Source organism: Canis lupus, chromosome 30 (assembly GCF_003254725.2).
Source record: "Canis lupus dingo isolate Sandy chromosome 30, ASM325472v2, whole genome shotgun sequence".
NCBI classification, from domain to species: domain Eukaryota; kingdom Metazoa; phylum Chordata; class Mammalia; order Carnivora; family Canidae; genus Canis; species Canis lupus.
Genome location: NC_064272.1, coordinates 16,207,636 through 16,233,264, shown reverse-complemented (window position 1 = coordinate 16,233,264; position 25,629 = coordinate 16,207,636). Strand labels below are relative to the sequence as shown.

At 38.5% G+C, this 25,629-nt stretch overlaps 1 protein-coding gene across 4 annotated transcripts in view; it reads left to right on the top strand.

Annotated features, from left to right (window-relative positions):
• ATP8B4 (ATPase phospholipid transporting 8B4 (putative)) overlaps positions 1 to 25,629 on the top strand; it is a 243,207-nt gene that overhangs the window by 98,028 nt on the left and 119,550 nt on the right. The window lies entirely within an intron of this gene.

Here is a 25,629-nt window from a genome sequence, read left to right as displayed (position 1 = left end):
ATATATAATTAAGGATTTTGAGATGTGATCATTCTGGTAATCCAGTCACAAGTGTCTTCATAAGGGAAGGGAAGAAGATTCACACTGCAAAAAAGAAGATTAATGTGAAGATAGAGTCAGAGATAGGAGTTTTACAGCCCCAAGCCAAGGAATGCCTAAGCTGCCAGGAGCTGGGAGAGGGCTAGAACAGATCCTTTCCCAGAGCCTCCAGAGGGAGCACTGCCCTGCTGACACAGTGATTTTGAACTTTTACCCTGCAGAACTGTGAGGGAAGAAAGTTGTGCCGCTTTAAGCTATCTAATTTGTGGCAATCTGTTATAGCAGACCTAGGAAAATAATACTCAGTTGTTTTTAGCTTTTAATTGAGAGGCTCTATATTTGATCATTTGTTCATTCTTTCACTCAGTACACATTTACTAAATGCCTACTATATGTCAGGCAGAATGCTACATTCTGGGGATACAGAGTTAAATAAGATATAGTTTCTGCTTCAAATATGATGTAATCATACATATATGGTATGCAGTAAACAAGTCTATCTTTAGACTTGCTCTTCATCATTTTTGCTGATAGGTAACATGAGTGAACAAAATGACTCATTTTATTAGGTTATCCAACTTCCAGAGATTCTCATCAGTACATAGACTCTGTAGACAAACCAATGCTAGGTTGTTAGAAACCTTGGTAGGATTTGGGAAGCTGGTTAGAAATGGTGCCTTGAAGCTGTAACTCAAGGGAACTACCTTTAAGCTTGAGTAGTATTCTCAAAAACTAAGATCTATTTCCCTATTTCATATCAGGAATTGAAAAAATTCTACTTGTTGATCTTTGATGACAATTAGATGTTCAATAATAGAAGAAAAATAAAAGAGGGGCAGAGAGTATCGAAAGTAAAAGTATTGATCTCTAAATTAGATTCAAAGACTCAAAAGAACCTGTGATATTGGGGTCTGTAAGAATGATATTGTCAGCAACCTAGGGAAAGAAACTCTGGCAGTAGCATTGTGTACCGGTTACTAGAGCTAAGGAAGAAAGAGAAAGTGTAATTGAGATTATAATGTTGAACAGAATGAAGGAAATAGATTCTAATGATGGAGAAAGAATAGATTTTGAAAGTATGAAGAAAGTTGATAGTATTTTTTAATAGAAAATCAATGGTACAATGAATTTGCTTTCTATAAGCTTTGGAAAATAGTGTTCTTTCACAGTAAATACCTATTGGATTATTTTTTTACTGAAGTATAATTAACATACAGTGCTATATTAGTTTATATTATTAATCATTATATTGTTAATTCTATATATTACTCAGTGCTCATCATGGTAAGTGTACTTTTAATCTCCATCATCTACTTCACCCATCCCCCACCCACCTCCTTTCATAACTACCAATTATTCTCCGTATTTAAGAGTTTATTTTTGGGGCACCTGGGTGGCTCAGTTGGTTGAGCATCTGCCTTCAGCTCAGGTTGTGATCTCAGGGTTCGGGGATCAAGTGCCGCATCAGGCTCCCTGCTCTTTGGGGAGCCTGCCTCTCCTTCTGCCTCCCTCTCTCTCATGAATAAATAAATAAAATCCTTAAAAAAAAGTTCCTTTTTTTCTTTGTTCATTTGCTTTGTTTCTTAAGTTCCACATATGAGTGAAATCATATGGTGTTTGTCTTCAAGTAACTTATTTCACTTAGCATGATACCCCTCAGGTCCATCCATGTTATTGCGAGTGGCAAGATCTCATTCTTCTTTTATGGCTGACTGATATTCCATTTTATATACACCACACCTTTTTTTGGATTTATATGTGCCTAGAGTCCGGTGTTAAATTTAGTATGGGGGAATTCTGGGGAAAAGGCAGGAAAGTGCAACATTGAGAAATGGAATTGAGGCTTGAGAGGGATTCCTGGAGAACTCATGAACATTAGCAAAGACTAAATGGGCTATGTTGGCAACAGGGGATGCATTTCATTCAAATGATCTGGTTTGATTTGTGTCAATCAGCATGTGCTGGGGCTTCATCAGGGACATGAAGTGGAAGTTTTATAGGGGCAGTGAGAGTAGTGGCAGGAATCCGTGTTGACTACTCGTTATTCACCTATAATTATGTAACACTTGTTTGTTCCAGCCACTGTGTAGGATACTAGGGTATAGGGATTATTAGGATTCAATTTCCTTCCTACCAGTAGCCTGAAGTCCAGGGAAGAGGGGGACCAATGAAAAGACTTCTTTTACAGCAATAGGTGATATGATTAAGGGAGCATGAGATGCGCTGGGAGCTTCCACATGGGACTCCAACACATGTTTTGGGACACTGGTAGGAGGGATATTGTTATCTCAGGATAAGTCATAGAAGAATGGGCCCACAGCAAAGATCAGCCATTGAAAAGGTAATTGAATGGTGGGGTGAGAGGGAGCTGAGAAAAAAAGAGGATTTGGGAAGAGTGCTATTTTTAATTAACATCTCATGGAATATCTTACTCATACTGAAACTTGAGTACCTTTGGGCTAGGTATTTCAAAGTCCCTCCCAGTCCCCAAATACTGACTCCAGTCCTCTTCAGCTTTGTTGTGATAGTGAAGAGCCAAAGAAGGGGAGTCAGTGAGTGGCTCTATAGGATAAAAAGATCTAACAGAAAATGGGAGGTTAGAAGTGTATAGATGGATAACATGGTAATAATAATGATGAGTATGACAATGATGGTGGTAGTGTTGGTGGAAGAGAGGAGTCAGACATAAGAGAGCAAATTACAGAATGGATTGGGGAAAGAAGAGAGGAACTTTATAGGATCTTCCAGGTGCTAGAAATGCAGTGAATTCAGACACCATCTCTTACAGTCATGGAGCTTAGTTATCTGGGAGGGAGGAGGTAGACTTAATATAAAATACTCAGGCTAAATAGAATATAGTTACATGCTGAAGGAAATTCTGCTAAGGAAAAGATTATGGTTCTACAGAAAGGTTTGTAGGTAGGGGAAGGAATGGGCAGAGGTGAGGCAGTTTAGGGATGGGTTCTTTGAGGAAGTAGTAAATTTGAGCTAAGAACTTAATGACAACTAGCAGTTCATCAGGCAAGGGGAGTGATGGGATGGGAAGAAGAACTATAAAGAGACAGAACAGCATGTGCAAAGGCCTTGCAGAAGGAAGGAGGATGGTGATTACTGGGGAATGAAGCACAGATAGTATGGCTGAGAGAAGAGCAGTGTGAGATGAGGCTAGAAAAGCAGTTAGAGGCCAGATCCTGCAGGACTTGAAGACCATGTTAAGAGTTTGGGTCTTTTCCCTAAGAACAAAGGAAATACATGGAAGGATTTACCCTTTGAAAAGCTCATGCCTTTCATGGGAGAAAAGGCAGTGGAAAAGGGCCAGGAAAGATGTGGGGAGAGATAGTTGTGTATTTCTGTACTTGTCTGTCTGTCCTCTAGTTCTGTGAGTTACTAGAGCCTGAGGCAATCTCTGTATTCACATCACCCAACTTAACAATGTGCTCCATGTTGTCACTGCTCAATAATATGATGCATGAGCCAAATGCATTTAAACTAATTAAATGAATCATTTTGAGGCAAGATTAGAATTTCTTTTAGCCATTTCCCTCTTCTTCCCCCCTTTCTTCCCTGCAACTAATATGGGGTAAGGGGAAGAATCCACATATTGCATGTTCTGTGTACATCCTTATCTGCCATCATTGCCACTTGACAGTGCTGTTTGCTGTGGGATCATTGGCTACCAAACCCATCCTTTTTTTTTAAATTTATTTTTATTTCTTTTTTCAAACCCATCTTTAATCCAGGTGCTCTGGGTTACTGGGCGTGTCTTTGACATTGTTGTACCTTAACATGCATGGGAATGTGTAAAGAGAGGATTAGGTTCATCTGGGCCTCATTCTGAAATAGCAGAGCTCATTGGAGCAATGCTTACTATTTCTTTTTTGTAGCTGCCCTCAGATTGTAGCATGTCAGAAAGGCAAAAATATGGTAACCTGAGTGCCCAAGTCACTTGGACAGAGAAGTAGAGATAGGCTTCTTTGTGTCTGCATCAGATGTTTCCTTCTAGCAGGACTTTCTGAATTGCCTGGCTAACAAATCCTGTTAATCCAGCTTTCCTCATCTGGTTACCTTACCCCTTTCCAGGCATTTGTGTTCAGACATACTTTCCCTCTTCACACTGCTAAATTTAAGGCTTAATTTTCAAATCAAATGCTCATCTGGCTGACTGCCTGAGAAATCACATGTGGAGAGCTCATAGACCCAGGCAGGGAATTGTGCCCTTGCTTCTGGAGAGTGGGTCTGGAAACCATATGAACTGTAAATAGTTTTAAAATGTAAAAAAGTAAAGCTTTCTGCCAAAAGATGAGAGCTGAGGTTTTTTTTCCCCCCTCCCTAGGCTTAGTTATTAGGTATCTGTTGGAAATTACTGACCTCTATCATGTAGTCTGTTTGCTGTCTTTATCAGCTGGGGCTGGACCAGCCAGATTTAACCCCCTTGAGAACTCAGCTCTGCCAACACCTGCTTTATTAGAAATAGGTTCTGGGGTCATTGCTATGTACCATAAGTTGTCAGGTACAAGATTTTAATAGAAATTGCCTTACTTCACTTAATACTTCCTCCTACTAGGGTGATGGAAATAGGTTAATGTTTTTTAAAATAATAGAGCCTAATTTTCTAGTAAGAACAAGAAAAAGAAAAAATAGGAAAAGGATCATGGTTTCCTTTCTTTGCTTCCTATCAGATAATGTGACGTGCTACAACATCACCTCCCACTTTGAGAAATATTGCTTAGCATGTGTCCTATTTTCTTAGTTGGACTTTCTTTCTTTTCTTTACTTGATCCTTCATTAATGAAAGTAGTTACATAAGACTTTTCTTTTTTTCTTTGCCTTTGGCCTCAATTCTTGTGGTGTTGAGGTACAGAGATGTTGTCACTCTTTCTTATGTATAGACTAACAGAGATACCTTTTCATTCTGAATTGGCAAATATCTTCAGATTCTTCTTTTTATCCCCTCTGTATTCCAAATTTAGTCCATTCTGTATATCTTTTTCTCACTCTTCTTCTAGGAGTAAAGAAAAAGGGACACTGAAACCGAGGTACAAAATGATGTGAAAACACTATTCAGTATAGGCCCTTTTAAGTAGAGAATCCTAAAGTAGAGACTTTAGAATATTAGATGTCTCTCTTCGATAGAGATTGTAGCAGAGTTCATACAAATAAATATGCAAAAGACCACAGAATAAATGCTTAGAATTGGCCTGTAGATTTGTTGATATTTAGTGTCTAATCTGGTGCTGATAATGTTGACTAATGTAAATTCTATTCAAATGGTACCTAATTATTGGCTACCATCCCGGGTATGAAATCTCCCAATTAACCAAGTAAAAAATGCAATTCCCAGCAGTGGCTCTTGTGATTAGGAAAAAAATCATAAGAGAGAAGATTGCTTACACACATATTTAAATACATTTTTGCAGATTACAAAGAAAACCATAAAGCCTGAAACTTCTTGATAGCTAAAAAGCATAGAGGGCTTGGTGTGGGGTAGAGGGCAGTGTGAGGCCAGTTTGTCTTTGCTCTGAAGGAGAAAAACTTTATCTTGGAGCACAGTGGAGTACAGAATGTTTGTCAGAAAGTGATTAAAAGTGCAACTTTCTGGCTGAAAGCTTTCATCTTCCTAATAGAGAAGACCAGAGTCTACTCCAGGCAAAAAAGGCATCATCTAGCTATATGCAGGAAGCGGAAAATTCTAGAGACTTTGAGACTTAAGTAATGCTAGAGAGAAATAAAGGGATTGCACTAGAAGGACTTTCTCATCCCCCTTTCTTCTAAAATATGAGAAATGGAAAGACCATTTTATATATCAACCCTCAACCCAAAGCTCTCAGCTGCTCCAGGGACTTACAGAATAAGGTCTATAAGCCATGGGGCAGCAGATATGTAAGGACTTTCACCAAAAAACAGATTTACCTATGCCTTTCAGGGTCAGGGATAGTGGATTAGTTTGGGAGCTCTAATTCATGTTGTAGGTTGGGGCAGGGGAGAATGTTGTAGTAGTTCCTGCTTATACCCCAAACCTAATTGGCTCAACAATAGAGCCAATCTTGTTGGTTCCAGTTGAATTATTATTCTGGTGCTATTAAAACCAGACACGTGGCTGCTCTGAACCAAAAAGGAATGCTTAGGTTTGCATTAGTTCCCCAAATATGGAGTATCTTCAATATACCAAAGATGATTAATGTGCCTATGCTTGTTTTATGGACTCACAACTTGCAGAGGAGGGAGATAAACAAGTATATAGTTTCAATATGATGTGTACGGTAATGGGGGTATTTACTGCCATGGAAGTATTGAAGACAGGTACTTAGCTCAGTCTAGGCATCAGAGGAAACTTCCTGGAAGAGGTAAGTCTTTAACTAAAATTAATCAATTTAAAATGTAAGAAATCCGAAACAGTAAAATTTTCTACTTTTTAAAGAAAAGTATTATCCCTCCCCTTTGTATTGTTTTTTGCAAATATGCATATATACAAAACCTATGCAATATATACAATTTATCTTCCACTTTTTTGACATGATAACTCATAAATGGCATTAAACACTTTTTGAAAACATTTTTAATAGCTGAATAATAGATGCGTTAAATGTTCCCCTATTGTTGAAAAATTAATTTCTAATTTTCTTTTTGTAAATAACTCTCAAAGGCACATCTATGAATGTAAACTTCGTATGTATCTATTTTTTTCTGGTTCATGTATTTTATTACAGATGCACATTGTAACCAGTCACACAATCCAATAAAATTGTACATTTTGGCAAAAAGTGATGGATTTCACAGCAAACATATATTTTCCTTGCAGTACTTCTGAAGATTGTTTTCAATTGTGTATCAAATGTTTGAGTTAAGATGATGAAGATAACAATGCTGTTTTATGAGTTTTTTTTTAAAATTGGAGTTCAATTTGTCAACATAGAGCATATCACCCAGTGCTCATCCCACCAAGTGCCCCGCTCAGTGCCTGTCACCCAGTCACCCCAACCCCCTGCCCACCTCCCTTTCCACTACCCCTTGTTCGTTTCCCAGAGTTAGGTGTCTCTCATGTTCTGTGACCCTCACTGATACTTCCCACTCATTTTCTCTCCTTTCCCCTTTATTCCCTTTCACTATTTTTTATATTCCCTGAATGAATGAGACCATATAATGTTCGTCCTTCTCGATTGACTTGCTTCACTCAGCATAATACCCTCCAGTTCCATCCATGTTGAAGCAAATGGTGTTGTGTATTTGTCATTTCTAATGGCTGAGAAATGTTTCATTGTCCACATAGACCACATCTTCTTTATCCATTCATCTTTCCATGGACACTGAGGCTCCTTCCACAGTTTGGCTATTGTGGACACTGCTGCTATAAACTTCGGGGTGCAGGTGTTCTAGGGTTTCAGCATCTGTATCTTTGGGGTAAATCCCTAGCAGAGCAATTGCTGGGTCATAGGGCAGTTCTATTTTTAACTCTTTCAAAAACCTCCACACAGTTTTCCAGAGTGGCTATACCAGTTCACATTCCCACCAAGAGTGCAAGAGGACTCCCCTTTCTCCACATCCTCTCCAACATTTGTTGTTTCCTGTCTTGTTAATTTTCCCCATTCTCACTGGTGTGAGGTGGTATCTCATTGAGGTTTTGATTTGTATTTCCCTGATGTCAAGTGATGCGGAGCATTTACTCATGTTCCTGTTGGCCATGTCTAAGTCTTCCTCTGTGAGATTTCTGTTCATGTCTTTTGCCCATTTCATGATTGGATTGTTTATTTCTTTGCTGTTCAGTTTAATAAGTTCTTTATAGATCTTGGATACTAGCCTTTTATCTGATAGGTCATTTGCAAATATCTTCTCCCATTCTGTAGGTTGTCTTTTAGTTTTGTTGACTTTCTTTTGCTGTGCAGAAGATTTTTATCTTGATTAAGTCCCAATAATTCATTTTTGCTTTTGTTTCCTTTGCCTTCATAGATATATCTTGCAAGAACTTGCTGTGGCCAAGTTTAAAAGGGTGTTGCCTGTGTTCTCCTCTAGGATTTTGATGGAATCTTGTCTCACATTTAGATCTTTCATCCATTTTGAGTTTTTCTTTGTGTATGGTGAAAGAGAGTGGTCCAGTTTCATTCTTCTGCATGTGGCTGTCCAATTTTCTCAGCACCATTTATTGAACAATCCTTTTTTATCCTTTTTTATCCTTTTTCCAGTGGGTAGTATTTCCTCCTTTGTCAAATATTAGTTGGCCATAGAGTTGAGGGCCCATTTCTGGGTTCTCTATTCTGTTCCATTGATCTATGTGTCTGTTTTTGTGCCAGTACCACACTGTCTTGATGATCACAGCTTTGTAGTACAACCTGAAATCTGGCATTGTGATGCCACCGGCTCTGGTTTTCTTTTTTAATATTCCCCTGGCTGTTCGGGGTCTTTTCTGATTCCACACAAATCTTAAGATGATTTGTTCCAACTCTCTGAAGAAAGTCCATGGTATTTTGACAGGGATTGCATTAAATGTGTAAATTGCCCTGGGTATCTTTGACATTTTCACAATATTAATTATGCCAATCCATGAGCATGGAATATTTTCCATCTCTGTGTCTTCCTCAATTTCTTTCAGAAGTGTTCTGTAGTTTTTAGGATATAGATCCTTTACATCTTTGGTTAGGTTTATTCCTAGGTATCTTATGCTTTTGGGAGCAATTGTAAATGGGATTAACTCCTTAATTTCTCTTTCTTCAGTCTCATTGTTAGTGTATAGAAATGCCACTGATTTCTGGGTATTGATTTTGTATCCTGCCACGTTGCTGAATTGCTGTATGAGTTCCAGCAATCTTGGGGTGGAGTCTTTTGGATTTTCTAGGTACAGTATCATGTCATCTGCAAAGAGGGAGAGTTTGACTTCTTCTTTGCCAGTTTGAATGCCTTTTATTTCTTTTTGTTGTCTGATTGCTGAGGCTAGGACTTGTAGTACTATACAGAATAGCAGTGGTGAGAGTGGACATCCCTGTCGTGTTCCTGATCTTAGGGGAAAGGCTCCCAGTGTTTCCTCATTGAGAATGATATTTGCTGTGGGCTTTTTGTAGATGGCTTTTAAGATGCTGAGGAATGTTCCCTCTATCCCTACACTCTGAAGAATTTTGATCAGGAATGGATGCTGTACTTTGTCAAATGCTTTCTCTGCATCTAATGAGAGGATCATATGATTCTTGTGTTTTCTCTTGTTGATATGATGCATCACATTGGTTGCTTTATGAGTGTTGAACCAGTCTTGCATCCCGGGGATGAATACCACTTGGTCATGCTGAATAATCTTCTTAATGTACTGTTGGATCCTATTGGCTAGTGTCTTGTTGAGAATTTTTGCATTTGTGTTCATCAGGAGTATCGGTCTATAATTCTCCTTTTTGGTGGGGTCTTTATCTGGTTTTGGAATTAAGGTGATGCTGGCCTCATAGAATGAGTTTGGAAGTACTCCATCCCTTTCTATCTTTCTGAACAGCTTTAGTAGAATAGGTGTTGTTTCTTCTTTAAACGTTTGATAGAATTCCCCTGGGAAGCCATCTGGCCCTGGACTTTTTGGCCCTTGGGAAGTTTTTGATGACTGCTTCAATGTCCTCCCTGGTAATCAGCCTGTTCAGGTTTTCTATTTCTTCCTGTTCCAGTTTTGGTAGTTTGTGGCTTTCCAGAAATGCATCCATTTCTTCTAGATTGCCTAATTTATTGGCATATAGCTGCTCATAATATGTTTTTAAAATCATTTGTATTTCCTTGGTATTGGTGGTGATTTCTCCTTTTTCATTCGTGATTTTATTAATTAGAGTCTTTTCTCTTTTGTTTTTAATAAGGCTGGCTAATGGTTTATCTATCTTATTAATTTTTTCAAAGAAGCAACTCCTGGTTTTCTTGATCTGTTCCACAGTTCTTCTGGTCTCTATTTCATTGAGTTCTGCTTGAATCTTTATTAAGATCTCTTAATCTCTTCTTTATTCTTTATTATTTCATTGACTTCTGCTTGAATCTTTATTGAGGTCTCTTAGACTGTCTTCTTCCTATGGGTGTAGGTTTTATTTTTTGTTCTTTCTCCAGTTCCTTTAGGATCAAAGTTAGCTTGTATATTTGAGTTTTTTCCAGTTTTTTTGAGGGATGCTTGTATTATGATGTATTTCCCTCTCAAAACTGCTTTTGCTGTATCCCAAAGATTTTGAATGGTTGTATCTTCATTCCAAAACTGCTTTTGCTGTATCCCAAAGATTTTGAATGGTTGTATCTTCATTCTCATTAGTTTCCATGAATCTTTTAAATTCTTCTCTAATTTCCTGGTTGACCCTTTCATCTTTTAGCAGGATGGTCTTTAAGCTCCACCTGTTTGAATTTCTTCCAAATTTCTTCTTGTGATTGAGTTCTAGTTTCAAAGCATTGTGGTCTGAAAATATGCAGGGAACAATTCCAATCTTTTGGTATCGGTTAAGACCTGATTTGTGACCCAGTCAGTATGTGGTCTCTTCTGGATAAAGTTCCATGTGCCCTTGAGAAGAATGTGTATTCAGTTGCGTTTGGTTGTAAAGTTCTGTAAACATCTGTGAAATCCATCTGGTCCAGTGTATCATTTAAAGCTCTTGTTTCTTTGGAGACATTGTGCTTAGAAGATCTGTCATTTAGCGAAAGCGCCGTGTTGAGGTCTCCCCGTATTAGTGTATTATTACCTAAGTATGTCTTAACTTTGGTTATTAATTGATTGATATACTTGGCAGCTCCCACATTAGAGGCATCAATATTCATGATTGTTAGGTCCTCTTGTTAGGTCGATCCTTTAAGTATGATATAGTGTCCCTCTTCATCTCTCACTACAGTCTTTGGGATAAACTTTAATGTATCTGATATGAGGATTGCTACCCCGGCTTTCTTTTGAGGACCATTTGAATGGTAAATGGTTCTCCAACTTTTTATTTTCAGGCTGTAGGTGTCCTTGGGTCTCAAATGAGTCTCTTGTAGACAGCAAATAGATGGGTCCTTCTTTTTTATCCAGTCTGAAACCCTGAGTCTTTTGATGGGGTCATTAAGCCCATTCACGTTCAGAGTTACTATTGAAAGATATGAACTTAGTGTCATCATGATAGCTATTCAGTCCCTGTTTTTGTGGATTGTTTCTTTGGAGTTCCTCTTTCTTTTACGGAGTCCCCCTTAATATTTCTTGCAGAGCTCGTTTTGTGGTCACATATTCTTTCAGTTTCTGCCTATCTTGGAAGCTCTTTATCTCTCCTTCCATTCTGAATGAGAGCCTTGCTGGATAGAGTATTCTTGGTTGCACGTTCTTCTCATTTAGGACCCTGAATATATCCTGCCAGCCTTTTCTGGCCTGCCAGGTCTCTGTGGCGAGGTCTGCTGTTAATCTAATATTTCTCCCCATATACGTTAGGGATCTCTTGTCTCTTGCTGCTTTAAGGATTTTCTCTTTATCTTTAGAATTTGCACGTTTCACTATTAAATGTTGGGGTGTTGAATGGTTTTCATTGATTTTAGGGGAGGATCTCTCTGTCTCCTGGATCTGAATGCCTGTTTCCCTCCCCAAGTTAGGGAAGTTCTCAGCTATGACTTGTTCAAATACACTTTCTGGTCCTCTGTCCCTTTCGGTGCCCTCTGGAACCCCAATTAAACGTAGATTTTTCCTTCTGAGGCTGTCATTTATTTCCTTTAACTTTTCCTCATGATCTTTTCATTGTTTTTCTCTTTTTTCCTCAACTTCCTTCCTTGCCAGCTTTCTTCCTTTCATCCAACTTGTCTTCTATGTCACTCACTCGTTCTTCTACCTCATTAATCCTCATCATTAGGACCTCCAGTTTGGATTGCATCTCATTTAATTGATTTTTAATTTCAGCCTGATTAGATCTAAATTCTGTAGTCATGCAGTCTCTTGAATCCTTTATGCTTTTTTCCAGAGCCTCCAGTAGCTTTATAATTGTGCTTCTGAATCGGCTTTCTGACGTCGAATTGTAACCCAAATTCTGTAACTCTGTGGGAAAGAGTACTATTTCTGATTGTTTCTTTTGTGGTGAGTCCTTCTTTCAAGTCAGTTTGCTCAGTGCAGAGTGGCTAAAAACGAGTTGTGTTGGAAAAAGGAAGAAAAAAAAGAAGAAAACAAACAAACAAACAAACAAAAAAACCAAGGCAGAGTATCCTCTGGTTCTATATACTGTAAGTCCCTCAACTTCCCCAGAGCTTTCCAGCACTTCTTGGTGGAGTACTTGCTCTTCCCCTGTCCTTCCAGCTGGTCTTCTGGGGGAGGAGCTGCTGTGCTAATTCTCAGGTGTGTGCACCTGGGTGAGTTCCCCCGCCCCCTGCCAGGTGCACGGTTCAGTGGGAACTACTTATCCTGTGAGGCCCCTGTTCCCTGGCGGCCCCAACCCTCCCAGGCACAGGGTGACACCAGGAGGAACAACCACAGTGTCGGTGGCCAGCTCTCCAGCCCTGGAGTCAGCTTTGCAGTAACTACCTCAGCTCCCAGTCCTCAGGGGCCGGGATGCTCCGGGGGCGGGAGCGCCGATCTGCACAGCTCGGAGCTCGGGGCGGCAGGAGAGTCCTCGGTGTCCTGTGCCCTCCCGGCCTCCACCTGTCCCGGGGCGAGCGCAGGATCCTGGGCTGTGTCCCCCGCGCCCTGGGACCCCGGGTCTGCGTCGCTGGGATCGCGCTCTGGGCCACGCAGCCCCCTCTGCCCGAGCTGCAGCCCGAGCTGCAGCCCGAGCTGCTCCCGGCCCCGCCAGCTGCGCGCTCCAGCTCTACAGCGCTCAGCCAACAGTGTGTGGCGAGCTCTCCCCCGGGGTGCACCTCCTCCCTTAGGAACCCCGGGAATCTGGGGGCTCCACTGCCCCTTCTGGGATCCTGCCCGAGCTCCCTTGCGAGCGCCTTTCCGTCCGGGAAGATTGGTAAAGCTCCTGCTTCTCCGGGGCTGGGCCTCCCTGTCCTGGGGGCTCTCGCCGCGGCGGCCTTAGCCCGGCTCCTCGTGGGGCCCTCCCCCACTGGATTCTTTCTTTCTTTCTTCTTTTTCTTTCTTTTCTTTTATTTCCTTTTCCTTTCTTTCCTTTTCCTTTCTTTTCTTTTTTCCCCCTCTTCTTTTCTTTTTTCTTTCCGTCTTCCTATCTTGTTAGAAGCACAAACCCTTCTCTCTGTGGCATTCCAGCTGTTCTCTCTTTAAATCTCAGGCCGGATTCCTAGGTTTTCAGGATGATTTGAAAGTTATGTAGGTAAGTTGGTGGGGCCAGGTGACTTGGGGACCCTATTCTTCCTCCATCTTGCCCCGCCCCCTTGTAACTTTATTTCTTTAGGCTGTATTTCTAGGGAATCTGCATTGCCTTTTAAAATAGATTCTTACTGCATAATGTTAAATTGCTTTTGAGGAAGTTTGTGGCCATTTATCCTCCCATTTGAACGAACAAGTATTTTTTTTTCCACAATATCATTGCAATATTGAGTATTTTAGAAAATCTAGGCCAACTAGATAAGTATAAACAGAGATCTTGCTGTTTTAAAAATTCATTGGTTTCTGCTGAGGGTGATTTAAAAAAATTATTTATTAACTGCATTTTTCTTTTCAGTGACTTTTCTATTTGTATTCATTGCCTATTGTTGGTATATAGTACTTTTGTGTATGTATGTGTTCTGTTTGAGAATATAGTTTAAATTTTGTCTTCTAAAAAATTCCTCTAGTAGGAAACAATAACATTGCTATGTGTATACAGAGAGACTGCTTCAGGGTTTTTGTTGGTGTACACAGTTTTGCACACTGAATATAGTTTCTCTAAGCAGGACTGGGTTGTACTAAGCCATCTACATTCCTGACCATTCTTTCTATAAAATAGCTCAGATCAAAAGATATTCTTACTGCAAACTCTTTAGTAGTAACCCTACCCATTCCTTACCACCAAAGCACTTACTGTAATCAAGCTTCCAGCTAGCCTTTCTACCATTGCCTATAATGACACAGAACTACTTGCCTTTCTTAAACCTACAATGTGTGCTTTTCTGTCTCCTTTCTTCATCCAACAGAGCTCAGTTCCTGTGTCAATCGTTTCTGGCAATCTCTTCAGTATATCTATGCCAGGCCGGTGGAACAATCAGTACCCTCTTTGTGCTCCCACAGACTAGAGTTAACCACAGCATTTTATAAAGATTTTATTTATTTATTTGATAGCAAGAGAGGGAGAGCTTAGAGGGAGAGTGAGAGGGAGAAGCAGACACCCCACTGAGCAGAGAGCCAGATGTGGGGCTCCATCCCAGGACCCTGAGATCATGACCTGAGCCAAAGGCAGATGCTTAACAGACTGAGCCATTTGGGTGTTCCAACTACAGCATTTTACTACTTAGTCCACTTTAGGCTTCCCATTGACTATGAGCTTCTTCATACCAGAAACTATGTGGTGTTTATTCCCAGTGCTTGGCCCAGTGTCTAACGTATAGTAGGTGCTCAGTATTTGTTGAAATCCACAGAATCTACTTAGTCTTTCAACTAGCAACATTCATGATGTAGATAATAAAGAAATTGGAAATTTAAAGACATGAAGGAAGTTGGCATCCCCATGGGATGTATATCTTGCCTTATAGCCATATGTGATAGAAGTCAAAAGTTAACACTTTGGGGAAAGTGAGTAATGCTGTTATTCTCTAAACTGTTATCCTTTGCCTGAAATGATTCATCCTACCCTTATCTTCTTTCCATATTTTGCAGTTACTTCAGCTGGCCTTTCTTAGGGCCTCCCAGGACCTCCCATGAGGAGCTGTTACTCACTTCATCCCCAGAGCTAAATATGCTAAGCACACAGCATAAATGACCATGTAAATAACTAATCCATTCAAATATTCACTTAATAAACATTTGTATTGAGCCAGGCACTGTCCTACATGTTGAGGATACAAAAAAGACAAGACAGATAAATTCCTACCCTAAGGGGCCTACTATAAATGGAGAAGACAAATAATAAATAAAATATAAGCAATAATATGATTTAAGGTAGTTATAACTACAACAAAGAAAATAAAATAGGATAATAGAGAGTAGTGGGATTAGAGATGAGGAAGCAATTTCAAGTAGGGCAAACAGAGAAGGCCCTTTGAGTAGATAAGATTTGAGTTGAGAATGAGCTAACCATGCCAAAATCTTGGGTAAAAGGAAGAAGAGTATACAAGCACCAAAGTTGAAATGAACTTGATAGTAAGATATCTACTGTGGCTAAAGTTTTGTGATAGGGATGTCTGGGTGGCTCAGTGGTTGAGCATCTGCCTTCAGCTCAGGGCATGATCCCAGGGTCCTGGGATTGAGTCCCACATTGGGTTCCCTGAATGGAGCCTGCTTCTTCCTCTGCCTGTGTTTCTGCCTCTCTCTCTGTGTGTGTCTCTCATGAAAAACTAAATGAAATCTTAAAAAAAAATTAAACTTTTGTGATAAAGAGGAGTTCTGAGGCTTGAGCCAGAGCCAATTTTTGGAGGTCATGGTGGGGAGTTCTAATTTTATACTCAATGTAATGAGAAGCTACTGGAGCATTTTAGGAGAATTTCATGGAATGGCAAAAAGATTTCTCTGGCTGCTATGTAGGCAGTGAACTGCAAAGAGGGGCAAGAGGAGAATTAAGATAACAAATTAGGAGTTTCCTACCATTGTCCGGATGAGATGATGCCATGGACTTGGTGGTAGTAATGTAGGATGTAAAAAAAAAAAAAAGGGACATATCTTATTATGGATTTTCAAACACATGAAAACAGAACAGTACAATGAATTCTTATTTAGGTATTACTCAGTTGCAGTCAATAGCTCTCTGCTATTTTTCTATCCATGGTCACTTTTTATATTCTGAGGTATTTTAAAAGCAAAACTTATCACATTATCAGTAAATATTTTACTATTTATCTTGAACAGATAAGAGCATACGATGTATATAGTCACGATACTATTACTATTACCAGTAAAGCAGCAGTCCCTAAATGTCATCTAAAACCCAGAGGTCGAAATGTATTTTGAGGGTAGAACCAATAAAAGTGCTGCCATATTGTGTGTTTGTGAGGAGAGAAATTGGAAGTCAATGGTTCTTACCTGAGGTTCCAGGATGGGAAATACTGGAAAGGAGCATGCTACTGTGGTAGTGTTTTGTTTTGTTTTGTTTTTTCTTTGACTAGACGGAGACCAGAATTCTGTTGAGATTATTAGTTATTCTGCAGAAATGGAGAATGGGTAGTTGAAACTTAGAAGAGAGGTCTGAAGATAAATCTGCAAGTCGTCTGGCCATGTAGGGTGAAAGTCCAAAGCTAGTTAGGGAAAAGAAGTTCTGGGACACCTTAAGGATTGAGGATGGAATAAGGGTTCAAAGGGCTGGATCAGGGTTTGAGAAAGCATAACTATTGAAGAAAGAGCACAATCAAGGGGATGTGGTACCCTAGATTTAAAGCAAAGAAAGTGTTTGAAGAAGGAGGGTATAGGTAACTGTGCTGAGTAAAATGAAGACTGAGAACTGATCCTTAGATTTAGTGACATGAAGAGAGATTGCAGTTGGAGAGAAAAATTCTGATTGGAGAAAGCATGGGCAGTCAAGAAGTAGAGACACTGAAAATAGATATCTCTTTTGAAGACTTAAAATAAAAATAAGAATGTACCATCCTTATGATGATATACTTCATAATAATAAAAAGTAGTCACAGTACTTTATATATTATAGTTTACAAAATGTTTGCATAAATTTATCTCACATGATATTCACAGATGTCTTGATAGGTGTTAAAATGTCAGATGACTATATATCATTTTATAGGCCTTAGTGTTATGACTAAAGAGGCATTCTGAGGGATCCAATTCATGTAGGTCATAGTGGGAAACTTCAATTTTGGTTAACTTCTTGGCCAAGTTACATGGCTGATTGGTGGTGAACTTGGATCCAAGTTCATGTCTTCTGATTCTAATGACATAGACTTTCTACATGTTATATTGTTTCTCTCATAAATAGGAGGTCAGGATTCTCCTCTTTAAGAATGTAAGGATTTTTAAAAAAATATTCCAATTTCTGGTCCATTCTGAATAATATTTTGTTTCTGAAAATATCAAGATTGTCCATACATTGTTGTCTTCAAAGGACAGAATCTTTTCTATAAAATGTCCAAGTTTTTGTTTAAATAATCCATTAGGATTTGTTATTCATGAATTTGAAACATTACCTGAACTTTGTCTCTCTTCTTAATGAAAGTGTCTAGATTACAAAACTGATGGCCCAATGAAAGGAAGCATTCTAATAATTATGAGCAATAAGATTTATCCTGATCCTGAGAGAAATTATGAATGACATAATGGTTTAATCCTCAAAAAGGGGAGATATTTTACTCATGACCACAAGTAAATCCTGACTGAAATCTGTTGGCATGATGTGAAGTCATGAGAAGCCAAATCTAGAGGGACCAGAGTAATACAGTCCAGGCATATAGTTTTCTGATGAGCTCACTGTATAAGGGGACAAAGCTGGGAATATTTTGAGGAATGAAAGTTAATATATACTTTGTTAGACAATTTCTCTGGTCTATCAGTTTTCTTACTCGGCTTTTGATGACAGTTGTGTGGCAAACAGTCTAATATTGAGATCATGCTCCTGGAGTACAGGTATTTTTCATTGCTGACTAAAATAATATCCACATGCTTCAGGTATCAAAAGGCAACAATGATTTAACTGGTATTATTTAAGAGCCAGATCTATATTTTCCCACAAGTCTCTGGGTTCTTTGATAACCACAGTCTGTATCTAATTCCACTTATAGCTCTGACACGCAACCCCTTGCTCAGAGTGTTCATCTTGCAGATATGAATCAGTCTTGAATTCACTAATGAAGAACAATGGTGCTTCACACGCTACTGGATGATGATTTAATTAAAATTTCATCCTACATACTATCCTATTTCTAAGGAACTCAAAATGATAAGCATTACGACCTACTTTAAAGTAACATTTAAAAACTTTCTTAAAAAGTGTTTAGGATTTGATGTGACTGTAAGTTTAGTAAGTAAATAATAAACTCATGATCTTCTAGTAATATCTATAGCTATGCTTTGTGCCACAAAATCAGGAATCCTATTTCCAAAAATATTAGGTTCTCTGACTAGAGCAAATCAAATCACTTAAGAGATTCCACTGCTTTATCTATATTGGATGGAATGTGGTATTACTTGGCATGTTAACCAAGTAATATTTCTTTTCTGGCTTAACAGACATTTGGTTCTCTCTTAACCTGGCCCCCTATAAGAAAATTGATTAAGAATAGTAGTGGGAGGGACGCCTGGGTGGCTCAGGGTGTGATCCTGGAGTCCTGGGATCAAGTCCCACATCAGGCTCCCTGCATGGAGCCTGCTTCTCCCTCTGCCTATGTCTCTGACTCTCTCTGTGTCTCTCATGAATAAATAAAAAATCTTTTAAAAAATAGTAGTGGGAAACATAATATAGATCTTTTATCCTGGAACCAAGATATTCAGGTTTCATTCTCCTCCACCAGGAGCTATCTTCTTTTGGGATGTTTTTCAAAGAGAGTTGCTGTCTTTCACTACTGAGCTTAGTCAAAGCATATTCTTAGTCAAAGCATTTTGATTCCTCAAAATAAGATGTGGCAATTTAAAGATTTTGTTTATTTATTTATTTTAGTGAGGAAAGAGAGGGAAGGAGGAGAGGGAGAGAATCTCCAGCAGACTTTTTGCTAAGTGTGAAGCCGACTGAGCCACCCAGGTGTTCCAAAGTGTGGCAATTTAGAGAATGGTTGATCTACTCAGGCCAAGGTGATTGCTTATAATTTTTTTCATCACAATATGTTCTTCAGGGATGCGTGGGTGGCTCAGCTGTTGAGCATCTGCCTTTGGCTCAGGGCGTGATCCTGGAGTCCTGGGATCAAGTCCCACATCCAGCTTCCTGCATGGAGCCTGCCTGTGCCTCTCTGTCTGTCTGTCTGTCTGTCTCTCATGAATAATAAAATCTTAAAAAAAAAACCCAAAATATGTTCTTCATAAAGGAATATTTCAGAAATAATGATTTTTTCCCTGTAGACATTTTAGGATATTTGAGTAGTCAGTGGTTATCAGTAGAATATTTTTTAATGATGAGCTACTAAAAATTTATCTTTCAACTTCATTTGCGAATCATTGGAAAAAGGATTGAATTGGACAACCCAAAGTTGTCCATATTGTTCTTCAAAAGTCATAAAATGGAGTGAGGAGTACCAGGACTCATGGCAGCTGCTTGTATTGACTTTATAGAATTGAAGTTGGAACTGGATAAAGGTGAAATAGTTTAGAATTGAAAAGGAATATTCTAATTACAAGGGCATGTCAATAGCAAAATTGGGAAGTGGGTTCTCAGTTTGTATGCTACCCACTGTCCCCTTCCAGGTTGCAGAATATATTTCCCTAGCTACTAGCAGTGCTGCCTATATACAGCCCTCAGCTGTCAGTCCCCTTTGGGAGTTGCCATCAGCTGAGGGGAGCTGTTTTGCTCAAGGCCACCCCTTCTTGCTGGAGGGCGCATCCAACGAATGAACAATGGCAAGGTATAATGGTCTGACCCCTTTGATCAACTCTGAAGGCCTTGGATCCCCATAAAGTTGGCTGAGCTGTTTTTGTGACTGTATCAACAGCGCAACTCCTCCCTCTGTCCATCTTTTTCCTTCACTCTCCCACAGGTGCTAATGCAAAGAGAACTTGCCAATAAACTTCTTATACACAGATCTCTTTCTGAATCTCCTGCCCAGAAATCAGATTAGACCTAAATAGGTCTATGTTCTCCATGGTCAATGTAAGGCATTTCCTTCAGCATTCATATGTGAAAACAGACATAATAGTCTTCCTTTGAAATAATTTTCTTCCAATATTCTTGTGGTCTCATCATCTATTAGGCATCTGTTGATAGAATCCTACTAAGAATTTACAGAAGAGAGGACCTTAGGAGGCTGATTCAGGAGAAGGGTTTCAGTTTAGGGAAATGATTAGGGGGAGTACACTTTCTGTACAATTCTCAGTAGGCTTATTGTTCAGGTGAAGCTTAGTGCATCGATTATTTTGTTTTGAGAATAGGAAGGCTAAATTGCATGTGTTTGTGCATACAAATAATGCACAATAGAACCTGCAAGGATTTATATAAATGAGGCAGGACATCTATAAAACTGAATACTTTTCTCAGAAAATCATTAAACTAAATTTTCCATGCTGTCGGATTATATCTTTTGTCATCTTGCCTTCCACTTTCAGACCATCACTGGGCAAATTGGTATGAGAGCATCTTCAAGAGGTGATCTCAGACCTCCCTGTGTGACTCTGCTTCAGCATAAGCACTGTGTGAATAAAAAGGAAGGAAAAGGGGGGGAAACATCTGCATTTTTAAAAATAAGTAGATTCCAAAGATATGAGTATTGTGCTCATTCTCAATGTAATGAGATCCTGTTCACCAGTCTGTTGTTAGAGGATTAGGGCCAAGCTTTACGTCTTATTCTAGTTTGGCTCTGACAGGAGTGGAATTGGAAAAAAAAACAAAACAAAACAAAACAAAAAACAGAAATTGCTGCTATCCACTGAGTATTTATGTCAGGAGACCATGACTGCAAGCTGTTTTGGGATCAGTAAATTTTAAATACAGTAGTATGCACTTAGCTGTGGATCAAATCTCTTCAGCTCTTTAGGGTCCATTTTCTTTCTCAAGAGGCAAAACATAATAATCATTGAAAATGAAGTGAAAAAAAATAGTAAATATAGATGTATTAAGAACATGGGCTTTGTAGTTTCAGTTTCCAGTCCTGGCTCTGCCACTTACATGTGACCTTGGAAGAGTTTTCTTCTATTTTATCCTCCTCAGTCGTCTTTTAAAATATCAATGTATGTGATGCCAAAAATTCAAACAGTATACAAAAATATACCATAAAATGAAATCTTTCCATTCCAGTTTTCCTGTTCATTTCCTTTCTCTAGTGGAAATTACTGAATAGTTTCTGTGTGTCTTTCAAGAAATTTTCTGTGTTTGTAAGAACAGAGGTACATATAGGTATATCCTTGCTTCAAACCACAGTTAGAATCTTACCACGTATATGCAGTGTCCTGTATATGCCTATTTTTAACCTAATAATGTAACTTAAGGATATTTTATATTAGCACTTACAGACCTGTCTTATTCTTTTTAGTGGCTGAATTGTAGTCATTCCATTGAGCCAGAATTAAATAGGTACCATGGTACACCCATCTAATCCTTATTAATGGGCATTGATAGTTTATAACATAATACTGCAGTAAACATCCTCATACATCCATCTTTGAGCACCTGTATGATCAGTTATTTAAAGTGAAACATCTATTTCAAAGTGTGTGGGCATTAAAATTTTTGATAGATGTTGCAAAATAGGGAAAATGTCTCTTTTTCAGTTTTCTATTTCCTAAAATGTTAGTAGTAACAGTACCTATTTTGTAGGGTTGTCACGAGGAAAAAATGAGTTAAGATATATGACTAGTATTGCCAGACGTAGAAAATTAAAATACAGGATGTCCAGTTAAGTTTGAAATTTAGATAAACAATGATAATATTGTAGTGTAAGTATGTTCTAAGTATTGTATAGGGGGCATACTTAGAAATTTAAACAAAATTATCTGTTGCTTATCTGAAATTCAGATTTAATTGTATGTTACTTGTTTTTATTTGGAAACCTTGTACATGAAGGCTTCAGCACAGTCCCTGGAATATAGTAAGCAATAAATAAATATTGGTTGTCTATAATTCTTATTAGACATTCAGGGAAATGCTGTCATTCAACAAGTTTTTGGAAATAATGATTCTGTATTTATTAATTTTTGGTGAGTCAACAAATATTTATTGAGTGCCTGCTAGGACTTAGGCATTATTCTAGGTCCTGAGGATACAGCGGTGAATAAAACAAGGTCGGCATGGGCAGGAGAATATTTTTGTAAGTTATAGGTCTCACATGGGTTTAAGATTAAAGAAAGAACCAAATTCATTGTATGTGGATTGACTGGTTAATTAGAGGAGGTCACTTATATTGACCTTGATTATTTTGTCTCTTCAGTATTCCAACATGTCTTCTATAGCTTTGAGGAAAGTCTCTTCTCAGGAATCTATGCTGCTAATAGGGAGTCAGAAGTATTAAAATGTAGAAAGGATGACAGGAGACTTGAGGAGCCCATTGAAGATCTCCTTCTGCCTTTAAGCTTTCAGCAGTGTGCTTGGCATCTTGCTCAAAGCAGATGCTTGATTTCTAGCCCCTGGAGCCAATGGTTCAATAACAGGGAGCATAGTAGATGCTATCTCACTTGGAATTGCGTTTTCTCAAGAAGTGTCTCAGCATAGCCTAGTGGCTCTGGATATCTCATCAGGAGGAAGCAGATTCAGACCAATTTATCAACAATTACTACATATAGTTGCTATCTATCACCACCTTTTCTTAGAACTCAGATTAAAGAGGGAACCAAACTCATTGTATGTGCATTGATTGGTTAATGCGTATCTCTAACATTCTGAGAATAGGTATATAGCTTGTGGGTGTATTTTTAAAAGTCACTTCTTGAAAGTAATTCTAGTTGCCATTCTGTGGCAGTTTAACTTCAAATATTTTATGGTGACTTTGGAATTTAATTTCATGAATCTCTTTCTGGGATTTGGTTTATTATTTAAGCAGGTTTGTGAGTTTACTAAGGTAAAGTCTATATCATTACTGCAGCTATTTTAGAAAAGCCTGATTCTAAGAAGCATTAAGATTATGTCATTTCATAACCTGAAATAATTACGTGATGATACTGAAAATTGAAGCTTATTTTAAAATCTTGGAATTTCTGGATTCAGTGCTATGAAATAAATTAACTTGCTTTCAGAATATTCATATATTGTCATTCCTTCATGAGAGCAGAAGGACTTTCCCTGATAAAGGTAAAAGCAAAGTTTGTTGGTGCCAAGTCTGTGGAGTCGGGTGTCATCATCACAGCCCATGAGGCCATCCTGTATCTCCTTCGTAGAGCTGTGATGCAAGCTTGCTTTAAACATGAGCCCTAGGAACAGCTGCACCACACATGGAGATACAGGGAGTATGTTTTCATTGTTTCAGGATGATGACGAAATGTAATCATTCTACAAGCTAAAATCTTAGAAGTCTAGAAATATTTTGAAGATGAGTTTTAAAGGAAATCCTCCTGTCTGTCCCTCTAGTACTGATGGTATGTCTTTGATGTTGCATCATCAGTGATGTTAGTAGTCAGTAGGAGAAGAAAAATGGTGGGATTTAAAATACATGTAATTTAAATTCACTTGCAGGTCTTCATCAGTTTATACTTGCTTGGTAAGTTTGGATACTTTTGTAACTATGACTCTGAATGCTCATTGAAAAATCTCTCTGAGATCCTAGTTAAGTGTAGTTATAATTACCTGCCTAGATAGAATAAGAAATAATATTTTTAAAAAATCCTACTTTGATTGTGGTTACCAGATTTTTCAACAGATATATATTCAAATAAGGAGTTTAGCCTAGATATCCCACATGGCCTACTGTTTACTAATGTTCCAGATCTTTTTTTTCCTCAAAACTCTAATTGTATCTGTAGAATATTACTTCTCTCTAAAATAATCTATTCTGTGCTTCTTCCTCTTAGTCTTCATTCACTTTCTGTTAACTGCTTCAAGTCTAAGACGACTTCCTATCATAATCTCACTTTGTAAAGGTTATGTTTTCTTTTTGGCAGGATGCTATACACAATCTGACAGATAGATTTGGGTGTCTGTTGTTGAGGTTATTGATGAAACAGTTGGAATAGTTCTGGATCCAGGAGGAACTGCTTGTTGTTTCTTGCCAGATTGCTAATAGTTTTGTATAATATTTCTTTTGAGGAAATTTCTCCCATAGTTATATATCTTCAAGACAATATTTTATCCAAGTTCAGATCAATTTTGTGTCAACCTGCATTGTTCCCTGGTGAAGGTTTCCCATGGCCCATGGCCCACAGAAGTGATATTGTGTCCTGTGGAATTTGTACACATACATTCCACAAAGTATTTAAGATATCAAATACTGTTACTTATAGACTTTGGAATGCTCTGTTTTAGGGGAGAACTTTCCATTGGGGTAAGTGGAGGAGAGGTAGGTAGTCAAGGTGGAACTGGAGTAACAAAGGGGACGAGAAGAGAGCTCAGAGATACTGTTAAATGTATATTCTGGGCAGAGGGCATGCAGGTGGCAAGAGGAAAAAAAAAGGACTAGAGTGAGAGAAAGTAAGGGATCTGGGGCTCATTTATGGTACTTAGGTGTTTACTGCTTTCTTTGCCTGTTAGATGACATTAGTAGATTAATAGATCTTAGCAAGATCTTAGTAAACACTTATTCTGAGTGTTTTTCTACTTTTGGAAGTATTTAATAAATTAGAAAGGAGAGGTTAAAATTTAGGGGTGCAGGTAGATAGGAGGGGGATGGGCATGAGGATCTGGCATGAGGGGTGGTATTTTGCTCTGCTTTACCTTTTTCTATATGGTTTTGATAAAGCTTCATGTTTACCATAATCAAATTGTTCCATATTAGCGATTCTTTGCACACTCTGGGGTTCTGCAATTTTTTTTTCTTAAAGAGATTCTGTTCTAGGATTTTTCCAAGTGTAGCAGTTAATTCAAGTATTTCCATGGATACCACCACACTTTTAATAATTTCTTTCCAATTGCTTTGGTTTTACAGAGGGAAATAATAAGATACTGGACTTGAGAAAAAGAAGTTAGAATTTAAGTGAGAAAACTCAGATTTTTGGTTTGTTCTCCCAAATAGTGGTTATTGCTATTTATCTGTTCAGACTTAACTATCAAACATGCATTTTGAAATGTGTAAGGGGTCCTGTAGGGTTCCATTTTAACTTTGGTTGATTTTCCATTTGAGTGGAAGAGTTAGGGCGCAGTCCTTCCTAGAGCTTACGGTGGATAAGAAGGAGTAATAAAAGTTTGGAAATGAAACAGTATCATCTGAGCTTCTCCCTAAAGCAAATGTGCTTTCAGTAGAGACTTCAGGGCAATTCAGTAGCAGTGCATTTTGCATAAATAAAGATACAGTCTCTATCTCAGTTCATTCACATTGACTTTTATCTGAGATACTGTCCCCTGAGAAATGCTACTAATGCTCCAAAGGAGGTGGTATCCAGGAGAAATAAACCAGCACACAATCCATATCTGTAAAAATAAATAAAATGAGATTTAGAAGGCTTCCTAGGTTCTCCCATTGTTGTCGAACTAGATAAAGTGCAGAAAAGTGTGGCAATGGAAAAGCGATTGAATTCTGGCTAGAGATGAAAATGCTGCAATTGAAAACTTTCCAGAACAACATGTACTTGGATCTGTATTAAAGAAAAGTTCTTTGAATGCTTAAGCCAAATGACCCAGCAGGGTTGATAGTGTGAGGCATATTTCACAGTTGTATAAATATTTAAAACTGTTTTCCAACCTATAAAACAAGTAAATTAGGTTGTTTTTTGTTTTTGTTTTTGTTTTTGTTTTAAACTGCAGAATGAAATCAACCTGCCCAACTTTAACTTGTTGGGTAACCTGTACTCATCCCAGCTTTCTCTCTTAAAAGGGGTTTGCTGGGAAAGAAGTGTGAGGAAGG